Genomic DNA, 18,731 nt, shown 5'->3' with positions numbered 1-18,731 from the left:
TCCCTCTCCCTCTGCCTCTCCCCGCTGCCTGTGCTCTCTCTCAAATGAATAAGTAAAACAAATTTTTTAAAAATTAAAAAAAATAAAATAAAACAGCCATCCAGTGGTTTGTCTCTCTCAGCCAAGTCCCTGGAGCTCTACCTCCCACTTCCTAGTCCTTTCTGCTCCCTAGGAGGGCAACCAGGCAGGAGTGAGCTGGGGATGGGGGAGGGGGATGCCCAAACCTATAATATAATAGCCTCACTGCGTTTCCATCTGCCATTTTGTGCTACATGGTCCTTGTCCCTTGTCCTGCCCCCATTGTGGCATACATATGCCTCTCTTTTAGTTAATAATAGCCTATTAGCATTTTCAGATGAGTTATTCCTTCTCCCTGTGATTATTAATTCAGAGCTCTGCTGGGATTTAGGATCAAGCACCTACCTGCCTCTTTTGCTAGAGCCTCTTGGGAGCACTGTAAATTTGCATCCTGAGTTTATGAAAAAAGATGGGAAAAAAATAGAATTTTCACACATAATGAGAGCACATCTCACGTGGGCTTGGCTTCTTCAGAATTTTCCACCTATAACTAAGAATAATTTATTTGACCCCTACTTGAGAACCTTTCGGATATTTGAAAGAGTCTGTTTTCCCCCAGAGGATAGATTGACCCCCAGGAAATTGCCATTTTGCAGGTGAAAAATAGTTGAATATCAGCGGTTGCACGTGGTTCAACCCACTGGCAGCAGGGCATGTGGATGGTGGGGTGGAAGCAAGGGAAATTTTATGTACTGTGTGCACAGTTTGTCACACCAGTCACAGGTGTCTCTTTTTGGCAATTCAGATCATACACCACTTTAAAAAGGCATCAGGGTATTTAATTATATGTAACTATGTATTTGTAGAGAGACTCAGCAGTATTACACAGTGAATATTTCTGTTTCAGAGATGTTTTCTGCCTCTCTGATGTGCTTGCTTTTCCACATGGCTCTTCTGGTCTCCGTCACGACTTCCAAATTAGACTGTGCGGTGGCCCTAGTTTGAGATTCCCCATGTAGAGGGACTGAAAGACCCACAATACTCATTGTGCACATCTTCTGTATCCTAGACTCTGTGCTAAATATTTTATGTATATGCTATTTTCTTCAGTTCCAAGCAACAACTTGAAGAAGTGGGAATTATCTTGGTTTTCATGAATAGGAAAACTGAGGTTCTAAGAGATGCCATAACTTGCCCAGAGTTACCTAGGAGATATTTTCTGTTAGTTAGTTCTTGCTCTGAGCTCTGAAACCCTCCACTGCAAAGTTGATTTCCCTGAGGGAAGAAGACAAGAGGTGAGTTGATGATATCTCCACCCAGGGTGGGAGCGAGGATGAGAAGGTGTTACATTTCAGGAGACACACTGTATCTTTCTTTTACTCTGTGGCATTGGATTCTGTTTCTCAACAGTGGATTGAAGATAACACATGAGCTCCTCCCAGGGATGCTATGTGATTAAAGGCAAAATTGATTTAATTTCTACTGAGATAGCTTGGAAGGGTGGCCTTTTGAATAGGGAGGAGGTATGCCATAAAATTTATCTTTGCATCATTTATCAGAAGAGGGAAGAGGTCAGTGAGCACTAGATGAGTGACCTGAAGTAGGAGTTTTCAACTGGGAAGTGATTCTGTACCCCAGGGATTCTAGACATTTGGCAATGTGTATAGACATTTTTTAGTTGTCACATGTGGGAGGGTGCTCCTGGCATCTATCAGGTGAATACTACTAAATACCCTACAATGCATAGGACAACCTCTCACTACAAGTATCCAGCCCAAATGTGAATGGTGTTGAGGTAGAGAAACTCCGGTCTAATGTGCACTTGTTGGGAAGACAGTTCATCTGCTCTAAAAGAGCAAGTTAATTTCATGAACTATCAAGTATTTTTGAAGCACTTATTTTGCACATGAAAAATTACTATAATTATAAATTACAAAATACCTAATCAAAAAAGCAGTTCTCAGGAGGGAGTTCAGTTATTATCATTATTATTATCATTAATTATTATTTCCTGAGTGTTCTATAAACTTTTTAAAAGAATATTGTAATAAGGAAAGAGATACAGTCAAATTTCACAAACTTACACTCATCAGAGCAAGAAGAGGAAGTAATCAGAATTAGTGGTAACTTCAAAATACTGAGGCATTATTGGTGTATTCCCTTGTAATGTATTGCTTTATATAATAATCAGTGGAGACCCTAATGACTTGCATTTATTTGGTTATTCTTTCTAATGTAAGTATTAGCTATAAAAAGGCTGTGGTTCAATGGAAGAAAAGCCTTGAATTAAATGAGATTGTTAATACAGTTGACCCTTGAACAATGTGGGGGTGAGGGGTGCTGTCCTTACCCCTCCCCACCACACACAGTAGAAAATCCTCATGTAACTTTTGACTCCCAGAAAACTTAACTACTAATGGCCTGCCTACTCTTGACTGGAAGCCTTACTGAGAACATAAACAGCCAATTAACACATACTTTATATGTGTATTATATACTGTATTCTTAAATAAAGTAAGCTAGAGAAAAAATGTTATTTAAAAAATCGTAAGAGAAAATACATTTACAGTACTCTACTGTCTTTATCTAAAACAATCCACATGTTAGTGCACCCATGTATTTCAAACTTGTGTTTCAAGGATCAACTATATTATCAATCTTGACCTTTTTTGCAGTGATGGTGTCGGGCGGCACTTCTCTAAGACTCATAGTCATAAGTCTCATCCTAGGCCTGCCTATGGGTTTTATTTTTACTTTGGGGGAGGATATGAAATTGAAGAGATCAGGGCCTATGTCTTCAATAGAGGAAAAGAAATCCATTTTTTGAGATGGAAAATGTGAAAAAAATACTACTGTCTCTTACTTGATGGCATTTTTACTGCAATTACAGAGGTGGAGTTGAGTGAGATGTTAAGGACAGTGCTAGAGTAGATCTTTGAAATGTACAGGGATCCTCAGCACCCATCTATATATTCTTGAGAGCCAGGGAAAATGGATGACCCATGCATTTTGCACATTTTTAGACCTACTTGTAACCAAGAACTGTTCTTCGTTATGGAGAACCACATAATTAATGAACTTGCTTACTAGTAGAACCATGGAAATTCTAGTCATTGGATAAGCAGCATGAGTACCAGGATCATTTAATAGAGGAATGGTAATGGGGTTTCTTTGTGTTTATCTGTTGGTTATGGCTGTTTGTTGTATTGAGTTGAGAAGATTCTGAGACTGGCCTAAGTTGAAAAGAGCGCTGTGGGGAATCAGCCATGTCTGCTTTGGAAACGTGGTGGGAGCATGGTGACATGTAAGCCATATATTTGACCACCCTGCTTTATGTATTTAACAGTTAAGTACTGTTCCTCAATGCCCTCAATCTAAAAGTTCTCTGTTAAAAAAAAAAAATTGAGAAAATTGTATCTGCCCACCTTTTGTCAATTGTAACTGCCTTATAAACATGTTTAATTATGTGGTTAAAGTCAGGTGTGCAGATCTAATTTCATTCATTTTTAAAGCTAATGTAATATGCCAGATGCTATGACGACCAACATCTCTGTCTAGAAAATATCTGCTATAAAGCAGATTTTTAGATCAGAGAATTTTAAAGGTACATATCATTGCCATATGCCTTTGGTGTTCATACTTGGGGATCTGATATTTATATAGTGTTATCTAACAAAAAATTTTGGAGAACTATACATGAATTATGCAATGCATTCCCAAAGCCTGTATATCTCCTTTCCCACTGCCTTCACTCAGTCACTCAGGGGGTTTTAAGAAACTGATTTTTTGTTTCTTGGGGATAAAAGAAAATTAAATATTTTTATATTAATTTAAAATAAAAAACTCTTTTATGGGTTCATTGCTTTGGGTCAGTTATCCAATGCTTATTTTTTTGTGTGTGGGGAACCTTCAAATTTAAAACAGTTCACTGCACATTTTTATGTGCAATATGTGTTATGTTCAATATGTGTTACGTTCAGTATGTGTTGGCTAGCGACAGCCTTGGAATGATTTTGTTTTGGAGGATCCCAGCACCTCCCTATGAAGTGATATCAGGCATTTTTCCTTAACACCCCTCTCCCTTCTTCATGTATTTCTTTCTTCCCTGACCTCTTTTTACTTTGAACAATTCTTACATCTCTTTATTATGAGACTGTCTTGTAGATGTTACCAGTCTATGACAGAGGCTTTTCTACTTCACAAAGTAAATTTGCTTGGATTGGGTCGAAAATAGTATTTCCTTGTAAGCAGCCCAGTAAGATGGTGAAAACACCTTACCCAAGTATCAGGAGACTGCATTCTAATCTGACCTCTGTCTGGCCATTTGGCCTTGCACAAGTCATTAAAAGTCTTTTCCTTTGTCCCCACAGTCACACAAATAGAGTTAAAGCAGATGGTATCTACTTCTTCTCACGCATTACCATTTTAAGCCTATGATAGCCAAGTCTTAGGGCACTTAGGATGCTGACATTAACATTTTGTTCAGCAAAATATCAGGTTGCCTTGAAGGTAACTGAATTTCACGGAAGCCACTGTGCTAGTTAAGAGGAAGGCTGACCTGTGAGTAGAGAGGTGGCTCATCTTTATTCACAGAATGGAGTAAATTCTGCCATGTTCAGTGAGGAAGGAGATTGGTGGTAGATGGTCAAGGAGACATATGGGAAACCACCCATGCAGTAGGAAAGAAACATGACTAGAAAGGAAGAAAAAAAAATAGGTAGGGATCAATTAGGGCCCTTTGGTTGCCAGCAACAGAAACTGACTCTAACTAACCTGGGTGGGGAAAGGGGTTTATTACAGAGTAGGTCTCTGAGTCAAGTGAGGATTCTGGGTATATATGAATTGGGGTGGGTAGGTTTGGGTAGGGAGGATAACAGACTGGCAAACTCACCAGAACCCCAGTAACAAAAGGGAAAGCAGTTCTCCCAGGGAGGAAAGTGATGAAAAAGGAAGGGGAAAAGGAAAGCTGACTATCAAAAATAATACAAGAGGGGTGCCTGGGTGGCTCAGTCGTTAAGCGTCTGCCTTCGGCTCAGGTCATGATCCCAGGGTCCTGGGATCGAGCCCCGCATCAGGCTCCCTGCTCGACGGGAAGCCTGCTTCTCCCTCTCTACTCCCCCTGCTTGTGTTCCCTCTCTCGCTGTGTTTCTCTCTGTCAAATAAATAAATAAAATCTTTAAAAAAAAAATAATAATACAAGAAAGATAAATATTCCTAAACAAGTAAAAGAGTAAGAAGAAAATTGGATAGCCTTAACCCACTGTCGATGATACATCTTTTGAAGCAAGAAAAAATGTGGCTTACTATTTTGGAGAAGGAGGGAAAAAAATAGGGAGAATGTACCAGGGAAGGAAAGTGAAAGAAATCAAACCAAATTAATTTATTCTTGGGCATACATAGAGACCCCTACCCCCACCCCGTGGGGTGGTACCCAGGCACCTCTGGCCGGGGATCTGAAGGAGGAGACATGACCCCGTCCTCAAAGAGCTCCCAGTCCAGCAACACAGTGTTGTGAATTCCTCACTTACTGAATGCTCACTAGGTGCGAATCTTTTTGCTGAGAGCTTTATAAGGTGATTTAATCCTCCAAGTGTTCTCTGGGACTAGTCCTATTGTTATCTTCATTGGTGAGATGCTGCAGAAGGGAGCAAGAGAACTAGCTTGGAGTTAGGAAGCAGGCAGGGCAGAGCAGGGACTCAGCCCTGCTCCGTTCAGCTCCAGGGTCTAGGGCTCTCGTTACTGCTCTGTGTTGCCTGTCTTAGCAAATAGAAGAGGAAAAAGAAAACAGTAAGATGAAAGGAATTTATTTGACTCAGCTGAACCCTACAGGATCTCCAGTTAGTGATTAGTTCACTGAGCACTGAAATGCGTAGGGATGGAATCCCGCTCACTCCCTGCTGCGGCCTGCCTTTAAGTTTTAAGGACAGCCATGTGCAGTCTGCGCTAGAGCTGGCTGGGGACTGCTCCAAAGCAGGACAGAACTTGCCTGTCTTGGTCTGGAGCATACCAGTTTATCAGCGGTCTTTTCCTGCTGAGCTTCTACAAGGTGCCATCCTGACTTACTCCATGGATCACCTCTTTCCCCCACAAGTTCAGATTTCAAGTCTAAAATTTTTACCCTAAACCAGGATAAAAATGTTATTGCATCTTCTGGGCCTGGACCTGTTGATCAGTGGTGAATGGAAATCTCAATGATTATGTTTTCAAGCTAGTAGAACCACGGGCTCTAGTCATTTGTCATGGGACATCCCACATGATAAAGTACGGCTCCTGAAACACAAAACCTGAAACTCTCTTCCCTGCTTTTAAGGTGACAGGATTACTTCTCCTTTTTTATGTTTTACTACTATTTATTAAAAAGTGTGCTTACTTTTAAAATGGAAAAAAGTCATGTGTTAAGAAAAAATGCCTCATGTGCTGTAGGTTATCGAAAATCAATCCCTTCTCTGTCACCTACACCATTGTTTGTAAAGGAGTCTGTTGTGAGTAAGTGTGACTATTAGACGCCTCCCCCCCAACACCAAACTTAAATAACCAAGAAAAATGAAGTATCCTTATATGACAGTATGGTATATCCTGCTTTTCCTCCTCACCACTGTCCCCACCACCCTTCTGTGGCTTTTGGACCTTTTCTTCAAGACATCCTCTGGACAGAGTTTATTCAATGGCTGGTGTAATATGGCGTTGCTGCCCTTTACCACCCATTTGGGGCCACTGCTTTTGGTAGTTCTGTCTTTTGAAACTCTGGGCCTCTGCCTCTGTTTTCTTTTCCTTTAAAAAGTCATTGAAGTCCGGAGTGTCGGCAGTGACCTTTGGAAATGTTTTTACAGCTTACAGAGACTTCCTGACATGTTTTATTAGCTCTTGGTGGTAGCTAATAAAGTGAGTCTTAGCAAAGCTGCATAACGTGACAGATTAGAGCCACTTCCAAAATAACCACTCATCAGAGTTGCCTTGGAGGAGGCTTGACGACAGGATATTTGGCTACCACTTTCTGTCCAGTTCAGCAGGGCATGAGTGATTACTGCTTGAAGAAAGGGAGGTCATCTCTTTAGGAAATACAACAACCAGCTTATTCGGCGAGAGCCTCAAATATGAGAGCCTCCTACCCCTGGGAAAACAGAAATATCATTGCTCTAGGAATTGAGGAATGAGTTATTCCAAAATACTTTTGTTTTCTGCCTTTACAGAGGTAAAACATAAGCCAGAGCTGGTCAACTGCCTTTTTAAGAGGAATGAAAGAAGAGAAGACAGCCCTCCTTTAAAGTTTATAAGTGTTGAACAAGATCTCTGTTCTCTACTTTCTTCTACTTTGGCCAACGGGTATTGAGTTTAGCCTGTAGGTTACCACAGATCTAGGTTCAAATGCTGCCCCTGCCATTGACCAGCTGGGTGATCTTGAGTGTGTGACCACTTAATTCTTGGTTTCCTCGTATAGAAAGTGGGGATGGATAATAATTGTAGGGTTATCGTGAGGGAGAAAATATGATGATGCATAGAAAGTGCTTAGCATAATGCTTGACATAAGACTCAAAAAGTGTTAGCTATGAAATGATCTTACTAAGTTCTCTGGAAGCCCATGCATAGGCTCTGTTCATGGAACAGTATATATCTGTGTGCCTCCCTCCACCCGGGTCCATCATTTTGTATGACTTGTTGGGACATGATTAGCAACAGGACCCCATTCACATAGACTGCTGTGTGCGTGGTATCCTGGAGCTGTGCAATACAGCAGCTCCCCTCCCCTCCTTCCCCCCGCACCCCCCAGCCTCTTCACCCTTTACAAATAATCACCTGGCCTACTTTTACTTTTGGGAAACAAGTTACTCATATATAGGTATAACAGAAAAAGCAAAAAAGAACCTAGACAGCATTTTAAACATGTGTGACAGGAATTTACTTATACTCCTTGTTTTATGACAAACTAGGCAGGGGACCTCCATTTCAGAGAGTTGGCAACAGCCAGATACCAAGGATCTGCCTCATGCAAAACTCCATCAGAATCTAGGGAAAGAGAAAAGAAGCTTTAAAAAAAAAGGCTGGGGGACCATTAATTAAGCAGCCCCTTTTCCTCCTTTTTGTTGGAAGCAAGTCTTCAGCTCACATCCAACAAGATTCTTAGGAGATTAGTAGATCGTAAAGCCTAAGAAGGGAAAACCAGGGAAAGAGGACATCTTCAGAGTCTGTTCTGTGTGACAGTTCATCGATCCGTGTTAGGCCATTAATGGTTACCATGATTGATGATTACCTTTGTTTTATAGATGAGGAAGCTGAGATGAATCAGTCATGCAAGTGATGCTGAAAGCATACAGCTAGCAAGGGGCAAAGCGTAGAACTGACTTTTGACTTTACAAAACCCTGGTCTCTCCGCTACGTGAAAGGTTCCCAGGTACCAGTGCTGGAGTAAGTGCTCCCTGTGACAAAATGAGGTGGAGGAAAGTACAGACATCAGATCAAAAGATTTGTACTTATTTTCCAGGGTATTCTGTGTAGAGGACTGTTTTTTATTCTGAGATTCTTTTCTGCTTATTTCTTTTTTGGTGTTAAAATGTCACTTCTTTAAAAAAAAAAAAAAAAAGCCATTTCTTTTTACGAAATGATAGAACCAGAGAGGCATTTTTATTTGCCCTTGTTGGCAAAGTAAAGGAGACAGCTTATGTTGATCCTTTTGCCCAGTTTTTTTAAATTGTGCTGAATTTTGAAACCCAGAAGTCTAGTATTACTGTATGACATTGTTTTGCTTCCCTCAGAACACATGCAAATGTCTTAAATGCCCCTGTTTGCACTCTCTGATACTCCTTGTAACCTAGGGGCCTAGTATGTGATTATGGTCTAAACTTTTCATTAAGCTGTAATGATGCTCAAGAATTACCTGCTTCTAGATTGGATAAAGGTACATTTCCTTGTTGCTTTGTTCAGATTCTACCAAAAAAATGGTTTCAATTAAAAATTCTCTGGGAAACACTAAAACTTCAGATTCCAGAGCCCTGCCCTCAGAGACTGATTCAGTAGTTCTGGGCAGGACCCCAAATCTGGCTTTTTAGGACCCCTTTGAGGGGATGCTGCTACTGCTCATCTGGGAATGATACTTCCAGAAACTGTCATATAAAGGCCTTGGATCTCACATGAGATGATCTCTTCTCCACACTGAGAATTCTTTGTTCTTTCCATGGAGGCATGGCATCATGTCAAGCTCAATTTTGTGAATTATATGAGATTTCTACATCCATTTCTGGTTAAAATATTAGAAAACAACCTCCTGATTTGCTTTAACCGCTTCCTTCCAAAATCAATTTAAGTAAAATTAATCTTAAAAAATATTTCCTGAATTTCAAATCAGTTTTACACTTGATTCAAGATGCAGTACCTGCCAGCCGAATCCTGACCCTGTCAGGAAGGTCTCCATCCTGTATGTGACATCAGTCAGTTGCCGTGGAAGTGAAGGCTGGGCTATAATTCCTGCCTCCATGCAGATTTCCCTTTAGTGCAAATAAACTGAGAAACACTTTTTTTTTTTCTTTTGGATCACAGTCAGAGAGGATATTTAGTATAAATGCTTACTTTTATTAAAATACTTTAATAATTTATGGTTTCCAAACGTTTTCTGCCATCACATTTTTCCACACGAACAGTACACTTCCAACAGTAACCTAAGTCGTTGCATATGGGGATTACTGGCCCAGGAAACATGAATCAGATTAGCTGGGGCCTAAGTATAACTTGAAAGGCCTTTCTCTGGAGATCTTTTCAGCCCTGCCACTACACTCCAGCCTTCATTTATACCAATAAACTTCACCGAGATCAGCTATGCTGCCAATATCCACAAAGAAGATCATCATTGAAGAAGTGCCCAAGATGAGAGCAGCCAGCAGTATAACCTCTAACTAGAATACTGCTCAGCTACACGTCATTTTACCAAAGCTCCCCTCTTCCCAAATAAGACCTCTCTTAAGAAAGAAGCAGGTGTGGGGGCGCCCGGTGGCTCAGTCGGTTAAGCATCCGACTCTTGATTTCGGCTCAGGTCATGGTCTCAGAGTCATGAGATGGAGCTCTGAGTGGAGGCCCCATGCTGGACGTGAAACCTGCATAAGATTCTCTCTCTCTCTGCCCCTCCCCCCTCCTCTCTCTCCCTCTCTAAAAAAATAATAATAATAAAATGAAATTTTAAAAAAAAGAAAGAAGTAGATGTGAGTAAAGGGTTCATGCCTCTGCTTCCCTGCTTCTTTGCTTTTTTGTGCTTTTGACTCACTCATGCCTCAAAACTCCTCCAGGATTCCCTCTGGCATCTCCACCTGGGCAAGGTGCTCTGCTATCGCTTCTCACTGAGGACCTGCATACCACCTGTTATTCTCACTGTAGTGAAAAGATTCAGCAATGAGCTCAGGCGCCACAACTAGGCCACCTGGGTTTAGATCCCCTCTTGGCCACTTACCGTGGGAACGTGGGCGGGTGGCATTATGTTGCAACTCAGTTTTTTCACCTGTAAGTGGGCATCATTATTAGATATTCTACATAGGGTTTATAAATAAGATAAGGCTTGTGAAATATTAGCACAACGTCAGACACATAAATAATATTAACAATTACATTACTGAAATACTATTTAGAAAATTGATGAACATGTTTCTTCCACGTCCACTGCAAGTAACAACTTTGATTTTTTTTGTCTGTTTTGCTTTGTTTTGTTTTGTTTTGTGGATGCTTGGAGTGAAGTGTCAACAAAGTCTGAAGCCATAGCCAGGTGTAAGGGTTTGTGGAGGTCAAATGGCTATGTCTGCCTCATTCAAATTGTGAGGTGGGGGCCGATGCCACACATTGGGTCTCCCTGTGCTCTACCGTAGGGTGATAATGCACTCAAGCCCTCTGGAGTGATCATCTACTACGTCCCCGAGCACTGTAGTATTCATTACATATACAGTAACAAACAAGACATGGCCCTGGGCTCATGGAGGTTACAGACTAGTGGAGGAGCCAGAGAATAACAAGTAAGCCAGAACAAAAAGAGAGAAAACAGCTGGTGATAGAGAGCGCTATGAAGAAAACTATCAGAGAATTTAAGGTGGAGGCAGAAATCTACATGACAGTGGTCAGAGGAAGGATCTGAGAAGGGGGATGAGAAGAGAGGTGGGAAATTCCAGGCAGCAGGAGCAGACTATGTAAGGACCTGAAGTAGAAGAAAAGACCTTGGCATGGTCAAGGAATTGAAGCCCCTTTGACTGGAGTGGAATCAGAAAAGAGGAGAGCCAGATCACACAAAGCACTGATTCTCGAACCAGCATGCATCACCATCACCCCGGGAGCTTGTTAACACCCAGATTGACGGACCTCACACCTGGAGACCCAGTAGGTCTGGGGTGGGGCCTGGGAATGTGTCTGGGTCCACGCTTTGAGACCCCCTGATAGAAGACTTTTTCAGGCCATAGTAAAGGGTTTGAATTTTATTTGAAGCATTAGTGAGAATCCAACAAAGGATGTCAAGCGTCATAGCCTTTAATTATTATTTTTTAAATAATGAGTTAGGTCATTGTGTGGAGAATTAATTGGATATTATCAAGATTAACAATGGGGGGGGCAGTTTAGGAAGTTATGGACAGGGGTCAGGCAAGGGCAGTGGCACTGGAGAAGAGAGGAAGCATTCAAGGTTTGTTTAGTTGGTGGCAGCAATAGGGCCTGCCTGAGGATTGAATGTGAGTGTGAGGGGAAGAGAGGGGGAGGGTGTTGCCTGGGTTTGGGGCTTGAGAAGCAGGTAAGATGGTCAAGGCATTTCCTGAGGTAGGGGAGATGGGCACGTTTGGGAAGAAGAGGAAAGGAATTTGTTGGGCATGTTTCAGACACGTTAAATTTGAAGAACCATCTCCAGGTGACTCAGCACTAGCATGTACAGAAGCTTCAGGGCATGAATTGGAAATATTGAAGGCAGTAACCTCCTCAGGGCTAAAAGGAAAACTGTATGGGTGCTTGGGACCGGCTCTTTAGTCTTCTCTCTCTGGGAATCGGGCGTGCTCGGTAATAAATTGCTACTGCTTCTCTGGGAGTGGCATCCCCAAAAGTTGTTTTCAAGTAGGCCAGGCACCTTTAGAAACCAGACTAGCTCTTGGGTAGCTGGCGGTTAACACTATATCCATCTTAAAGTGGAAGCTCCTGTGAGGCCAGACTGCTTTTCTTTCCAAGCTCTACCCTAACATGGGGCTTCTAACCTTTGGCACTGCTGACATTTGGTTGGATGATTCTTTGCTGGGAGTGGGCAGGGGCCACCGTCCTGAGCCTTGTAAAATGTTTAGCTGCATCTACCTATCAGATGCCGGTAGCCCCTCCCCCTCCTAATTGTAACAACCCAAAATGCCTGCAACCATTGCCAAATGTCCCCCAGGGGAGCAAAATAGCCTAACATGTTAACCCTGCACGGTATCCCTTGCTACAAGACAAACTACTCCTCATTTAATATTCCTGCTTTCTATCCCAGCCTCTCAGAACTCCCTTTCAAGGTGACTTTTAATCAGTCTGAAATGTTAACACAGGCCAGTGATTAAGGAGATGCTATAATGATTTTCTGGAGAGGACATCTCTCGCCTTAAAATGCTCCTGTTAATGTTGCTGATATAAGGAACTTTAGGGCAGCCCGTAGGAGGAAGAATGGGAGAATGTGATGATAAGCATGATGATGATAATGGTAATAATAGTAATAATAATAGCAGCTGCTAATATTTATACAGAAATGTGCCATAACACAGATTTAAATATTTAAAAAATATTAACTCACTTAATCCTTACAGCAACACCATGACTTTGATAGTATTATCATCCCCATTTTACGGATGGGGAAACGGAGCTGTAGAGACTTACCCAAGGTCACACAGTTAACTAACAGCTGGATTCAGAACCAGGCAGTCTGCCCCTCCCCCCACTTCCATCCTCCTAACTTCACTGTGTTTTCAAAGGAGGGAAAAATGATCTGCCTGCTAAGATGTAGCACCTTTAATCCTCAAGTCTCTTCAGTAGCAAATTCCCATAATTGAAAGTATCTTAGAAATTGTGATTTGCATTGACGACACATATTTTAAGTAAACAATCATTCATTTATTCATGCATTTTCCCCCTTTCATTCTGTTTAAAGGAGGCACCTAAGTTTCATTTTCTTAGCAAACACACATTAAGGCCACAGATTTCATTAAGTCATATGTATTAATTTTCATGGGTTTGTAACATTTTTGGTACCCCAAATTTGCTATTTCTGCCACATTTTGCTATTTCCAGATTGCATGGAAAAGCCAATACAAACAAAATTTCCATTGCTGTGGCAGCGGCAGACAGCTGTGAAATTAAAGGTGTGCTGAGTTCACATGATTTAGGAGGGATGAACGCTCACACCTTTCCCCAAACCCCTCCATCAGCCAGGAGATTGCAGTGGGAAATGTGCTTGGATGAGGGATATAACATGAGTCATGAGCTGATTCTTTGATTGCTGCCTTGGCCCCTGGAAAGATAAGCTCATGACATTTTCCTTCAAAACATGTTCTGAAATGCAATTCCTGTAGCTAATAAAATATCACTGAACTCAGGCTGCCTGGGCCTTAAGGGCCATCAAGAATGTGATGACAACCAATACAGGGTTACACCTGACCCTGTTTGTGCTACATTTATAGATTTTGAAATTCCTGCGAAAAGAGCTTCCATCTGGTGAATTTCTCCAAGGAGAGAAGTTTCTCGTACTTACGCGTTTTGCATCTGAAAAAAAAAATTTCTTCATGCTGTTCTTGAAAAGATAGAGAATTGCCATCAACATAGCAGTTTCTTCAGTCTGCTTTAGGTTTTTTTGTTTTTGTTTTGTTGTTGTTGTTGGTTTTTGTTGTTTTGTTGTTTGTTTTGTGTTTTTTGGTGGGTTTTTGTGTTTTTTTTTTTTTTGGTTTTTGGTTTTTGTTTTTGACTAGCCTTCCTTCCAGATCCAGACCGTCAAATGGGTTATTGCTTTAACAGGACATTTCCTTGGGCTTTATGGAGTTGTTCCTCTCAGATGTGTCAATGATAATGTTAAAATACTAAAAATGACTGAGATATATAGGGTACCTACCTAAGATGCTCACCACTTCATATGGCTAATTTAACCCCTCCAGCCTGTGAGATAGGAACCATACTGCCCCCTGATTCACAGATGAGAAAATACAAACTTAAAGAGAGGAGTCATTCGCCTGCTCCAGGTCACAAGTAAAGCAGTGGGGGGAACCAGGACTTGAACTTTGCACACAATCCGGGGCACCCACCGTCTTTTCCTGCTGCCTCCTGCCTGTGAACAGCATATGCCTAAGGAGACACGGTCCCAGGATGGACTGTCCCTGGCGTCTTGCACATCTCTGTGCAGCAATCTAGGTGTCCAGAGCTTACGAGGTTGAAAGCCTCCCCCAACATGTCCGTGGGGAATGTGTTTGAGAAATGTCTTCACTCCTGTGCATGAGGCCCGGAGGCACCCTTCACCGTCATGGTTGGCACCAGAAGCATCCAAACCTCAGGGTGCTCTGGGGCTTATCTCAGCAGCTGCCACAGCCAACTGTCAAAGGGAGCAAGTTGGTGCTTGAGGCCGTGCCAGGCCTGTCCAGCGCTGGGGCACGCTGTAAAGCTCTCGGCAAACAGTTTGCTCCAAGTGTGTTTCCTCTGCCAGAACGCATTAGGGCAATCAATATCGGCCTCTGTGTTTGCATGCTCAATAAGAGTTCTGTTCCCAGAGCAGTCCTGCAGAAAGTACCTTCAAATATTCCTGAGGGATTTCAAGATACCAAGATTAAGTCTCCCAACAGCTCTCCCTGCAAAGAGACCTAGAGAGTAGGTCATAGTGGAGCTGCAGAGGTTGGTGGGGAGAGTGGATGAGAGAGAGGGCAGTGAGCTGGAGAGAACCCCACGCTCTCAGCCTGTCACCACCCCACACCCCATTGCAGCCCCTTAGGCACCATTGTAACACCTGCACAATACAGTTTCAAAACCACTGGCTGGTCCTGTTTTACCTTCTTTATCTTCTTGTCACTCTGTTGTGACCATCTCACGGTGCCTAGCACAGGGTCTGATGCTCTGGGAGTGCTGAATCCATTTCTTACTGAGTTGATATGAATTGGGAAACATAGTCACTGTTCTTTTGTATGTCCTGCTTTGCTTTAAAAAATGGTCTGTGAGTGTAAGCATTCAGGGGAGTATGGAGGAAACGCAGCTAAAAAACGTCTTCAGGAAAACCTAACCTGTACATTCTCCTTTTTCTCCCTTCTCTTCTGGTAGTCCTGTTTCCTGCCCTGTGGTGGGCTGTGCCACGGGAATTACACAGTTTGGGCTTGATGCTGATTTCTAGGGTAAGATCCCTATCTCCATGCCTTAATGGTCTCCAAATGCTCATCTCAGTTCCCCTCCACAGGGACTCCCTGAGCAACCTTTGTAATTGGTGAGACCTGATCTGGGTTCCTGGCAGAGGGGCGGGGCTGGGCTGCTGGCTGAGAACCAGGCTCACCTTCCCAGGTCCGGGCTGGTGCCATGTGGCCAGGATGACTCCCTTCTGAATCAGATGCTACTACTTTACTGGCAGAACAGCGGGTGGGCTGCGCTGGGAGGCACTTGGCAAGCCTGGGGGTTGCTTCTGTCCGACACTCAGCTGTGCCAGACAACCGTCAGGGGAAGGTCCTGATGGAGAGAGCACCGCTGCGGGCATGTCCTGATCCTACTATGCACATCCGCCCCCACCATTGTTTCCTGTTTCCTCTGGAAGAATAGGAGTTGCTGCTGAACAGTCATTTTAATGAGAGTGATTATAATCGCCAAGTGGCCAGATTTTTGTTTTCATCAGTCCAGGGAGGGGTGTGCCAGCTTGTTGCCAATGTGAATGGGCTAAGATTGTTTGAGCTTTTGAGCTCTGAAATAACAGTATCTCCTCAGTCGCATTCCTGCGCCTCACCGTAAATGCGAGGAGAGGTCAGCTACTGGGCTGGGTCTTAGCTCAGGCAGGTGTGCCCTCAGACCAGTCATGACAAACCATGGTAGCTTGTTTCTCCGTTCATAGATTTTTAAAAGTTAGTGAATTTAGGCTTCATGCCTTGTGCACTCCTAAGGACCTCTGTGATTTTGGCCAAGTCACTTAATTCTACTAACATTTAGTTTTACCTATAAATTTTAAAATGAAAAGCAAAAGACATAGTGCCTGTGATGGTAGCTTTTATAGCTCAGTGTTTTGGAAATGCGAGCGTTCTTATTTTGGAGGCAGAGACTTGGGTGTCTAGCGGTGGCTCCTCCACCTACTGGATGGGTTTCTATTTCTTACCTCAAAAATGGGGTTAATTATCCTTTGCTTGCAGGGAAGTCAAAATTTAATCAGGTCATTTCAACATTTCCCGAAGTTTCTATTACATAGAAAAGTGTTCTGTGGCCAAGTAGGCTTAGGAAATACAGCATTAAAAGGAAGCAGATTTCTTTGCTGTAGAATTTCTCAGAACCTTGATGATGCTTATATACACCAGGAAATTTCCTGGAAGGAGCCACAGTAAACAGCATTTTACTTAATTCTGATATCTTTAAAAAAATTTTTTTTTTTAAGGAACATCTAGCCATATGACAGCAAACTTTGAGGAATGCTAGATAATGCAATTCAACTTCATGCCAACATAGAATAGTCATTAAGGGTGATCACAACCATTTATTAGATGCCCACTAGGTTTTGGGTAGAGTACAGTATAAATAACAAATTAAGAATGCAGTCTGCTAGCACCTTAGCAGGAAATGTATGTATGTATGTATTTCCCAGACACTCTTTAAAGGCACTGGCTCACTGGGTTCACAGAGTTGCTCTGTCCTGATTTAAAAGGAAAATAATATGTTCCCACCTCCACATATAAAAAGCCTGCTGGCCCTTCTAGACTTGCTTCAGGAGCTACCCCACAACCTAGTCTGTCAGCTCCTTTGACAAGTTATTTGACCCTCTCTCATGGAACCTTCATGAATCAGTGTTTACTTATCTAACTGACTTGGAATTATTTGAGACAGAGTCTGAATTACCAAACTTCCACTTACTGCCCATGTGACCCTAGATAAATTGTGTCCAGGTTTCTTCAGAAGAGCTATAAAACTTGGACCTTGCCTGCCTCACAAAGATCAGAATGACTTGGAGAGATTAAATGAGGAACCTTATGGATAACAGCAGGTTCTTTAGCACTTCCTCTGCACCAGGTTGTGTTGTGAGAGCACCAGCCCATAGGAATTTGTGTCATCCTTAGGGAGTGCTGTGAGTGAGGCTTTGTTATTACCTTCAAGACGCAGAGAGACTATATAACTTGTCCAAGTGACCATGTGCCAGGATGCGAATGCGGGCAGGCTGGGTCCCACATCCATGCTCTTGCTGCTTCACCTTCCTACCTTTCTTAGAAAGAACCTGAATGGTGCCTGGCCTGTGGTAGGTATATATTGGTGAACACCTTCTTCTCCCTCCACATCTGTTCTCTCTTCTGAATCAATTTGTTCTCCCCTCCCCCAGTACCTTCTTGCTTAATGAGGTTTTCCTTATTTAATGGTTTATACGTTTTACACATAAAGGTCATGGAAGTGTTGGAGGTTCGGATACTGCTGTGGGGCTTTCAACAGGATGGGGGAGGGGAGCTAATTTCACATCCCTGGGAGAAGTGCAGTAAGCACCCTGTTTCTGCCAGTTCTGCTCAGTAGGGAGTAACATTCTGAGTGGCCCCTGAGTATCCTTCATCTCTCACAGTACACTAGAGAACCACATGTCTACCGGTCCACGCTTACCAGGTTTTTATTATGTCCTGGGAAGGCAAGGTCCATAGAATTCTTGGTCTTGTCTTTTCTCAGCCCAGGTAGGAGCTAAGGAGCTATTTGTCTGAATCAGCATGATTTATTAGGTGGTTTTTTCTGCCCTAAGCCACAAGAGTGGGGGCGGAGGTGTTGGGAGGGAGGGTGGAGGAGTTGGGGGAGGATTGGCCTTGATCTTCTGAACAGTGCACATACTTTCCAGTTTCTAGGTGTAAAGAATGAGTCAGAGCATGAGAATAACTAGGAACAGTTGAATCTGTTTGGTGTGTTATGGGGAGCCTGGGAATTCAGGCAGAGAAGCCCTTGTAGACGGAGAATGGATTTGCTATCTAAAGCAGGGGGTATCCACACAGCTGGGTAACTTTGAGCCCCTTCGCTTTTTTGGCTCCTTTTATGACTCATCACATTTTAAGACAATCCAGGTGTTTACTTAGTGCAAAGTGGCAGCAAGAAAAGATAATAACATTTACAGTGTCAGGCCCCATGCTGCACCATCAACACACATGATGTCACTTCATCACCTGTTTGACCTGGGAAAGGGCTGAGGCCCAGAAACGTGAAATAAGCTAGAATGAAGGGAAGTCAGAATTATGAATTCAGTGCTTTCGGACGCCAAGGCTCCAGATTGAGAACACCTGCTTCTATCAGGTTATGCCCACCTCTTGCCAATTTAATAGTACCTTCTCACGGACGTGGAAATCCCAGAGCAACACCCAAAAGGAAGCAGTCTTTTTTTTTTTTTTATTCTTATGTTAATCCCCATACATTACATCATTAGTTTTAGATGAAGTGTTCCATGATTCATTGTTTGTGCATAACACCCAGTGCTCCATGCAGAATGTGCCCTCCTCAATACCCACCACCAGGCTAACCCATCCTCCCACCCCCCTCCCCTCTAGAACCCTCAGTTTGTTTTTCAGAGTCCA

At 42.7% G+C, this 18,731-nt stretch overlaps 1 protein-coding gene and 1 long non-coding RNA gene across 5 annotated transcripts in view; both read left to right on the top strand.

The window, feature by feature from the left end:
• The window catches only part of MOB3B (MOB kinase activator 3B), a 194,721-nt gene that overhangs the window by 113,094 nt on the left and 62,896 nt on the right, over positions 1-18,731 (top strand). The gene's annotated exons all lie outside the window — the stretch shown is intronic.
• LOC145717036 (uncharacterized) lies at positions 4,142-11,110 on the top strand. The gene is made up of 2 exons (XR_014140016.1): positions 4,142-5,011; positions 5,223-11,110. It is a non-coding gene; the product is annotated as an uncharacterized LOC145717036 (long non-coding RNA).

Source organism: Leptonychotes weddellii, chromosome 14 (genome assembly GCF_054177405.1).
Source record: "Leptonychotes weddellii isolate Sample4059 chromosome 14, ASM5417740v2, whole genome shotgun sequence".
Classification (NCBI taxonomy): Eukaryota; Metazoa; Chordata; class Mammalia; order Carnivora; family Phocidae; genus Leptonychotes; species Leptonychotes weddellii.
This window is presented reverse-complemented; position numbering and strand designations above follow the sequence as displayed.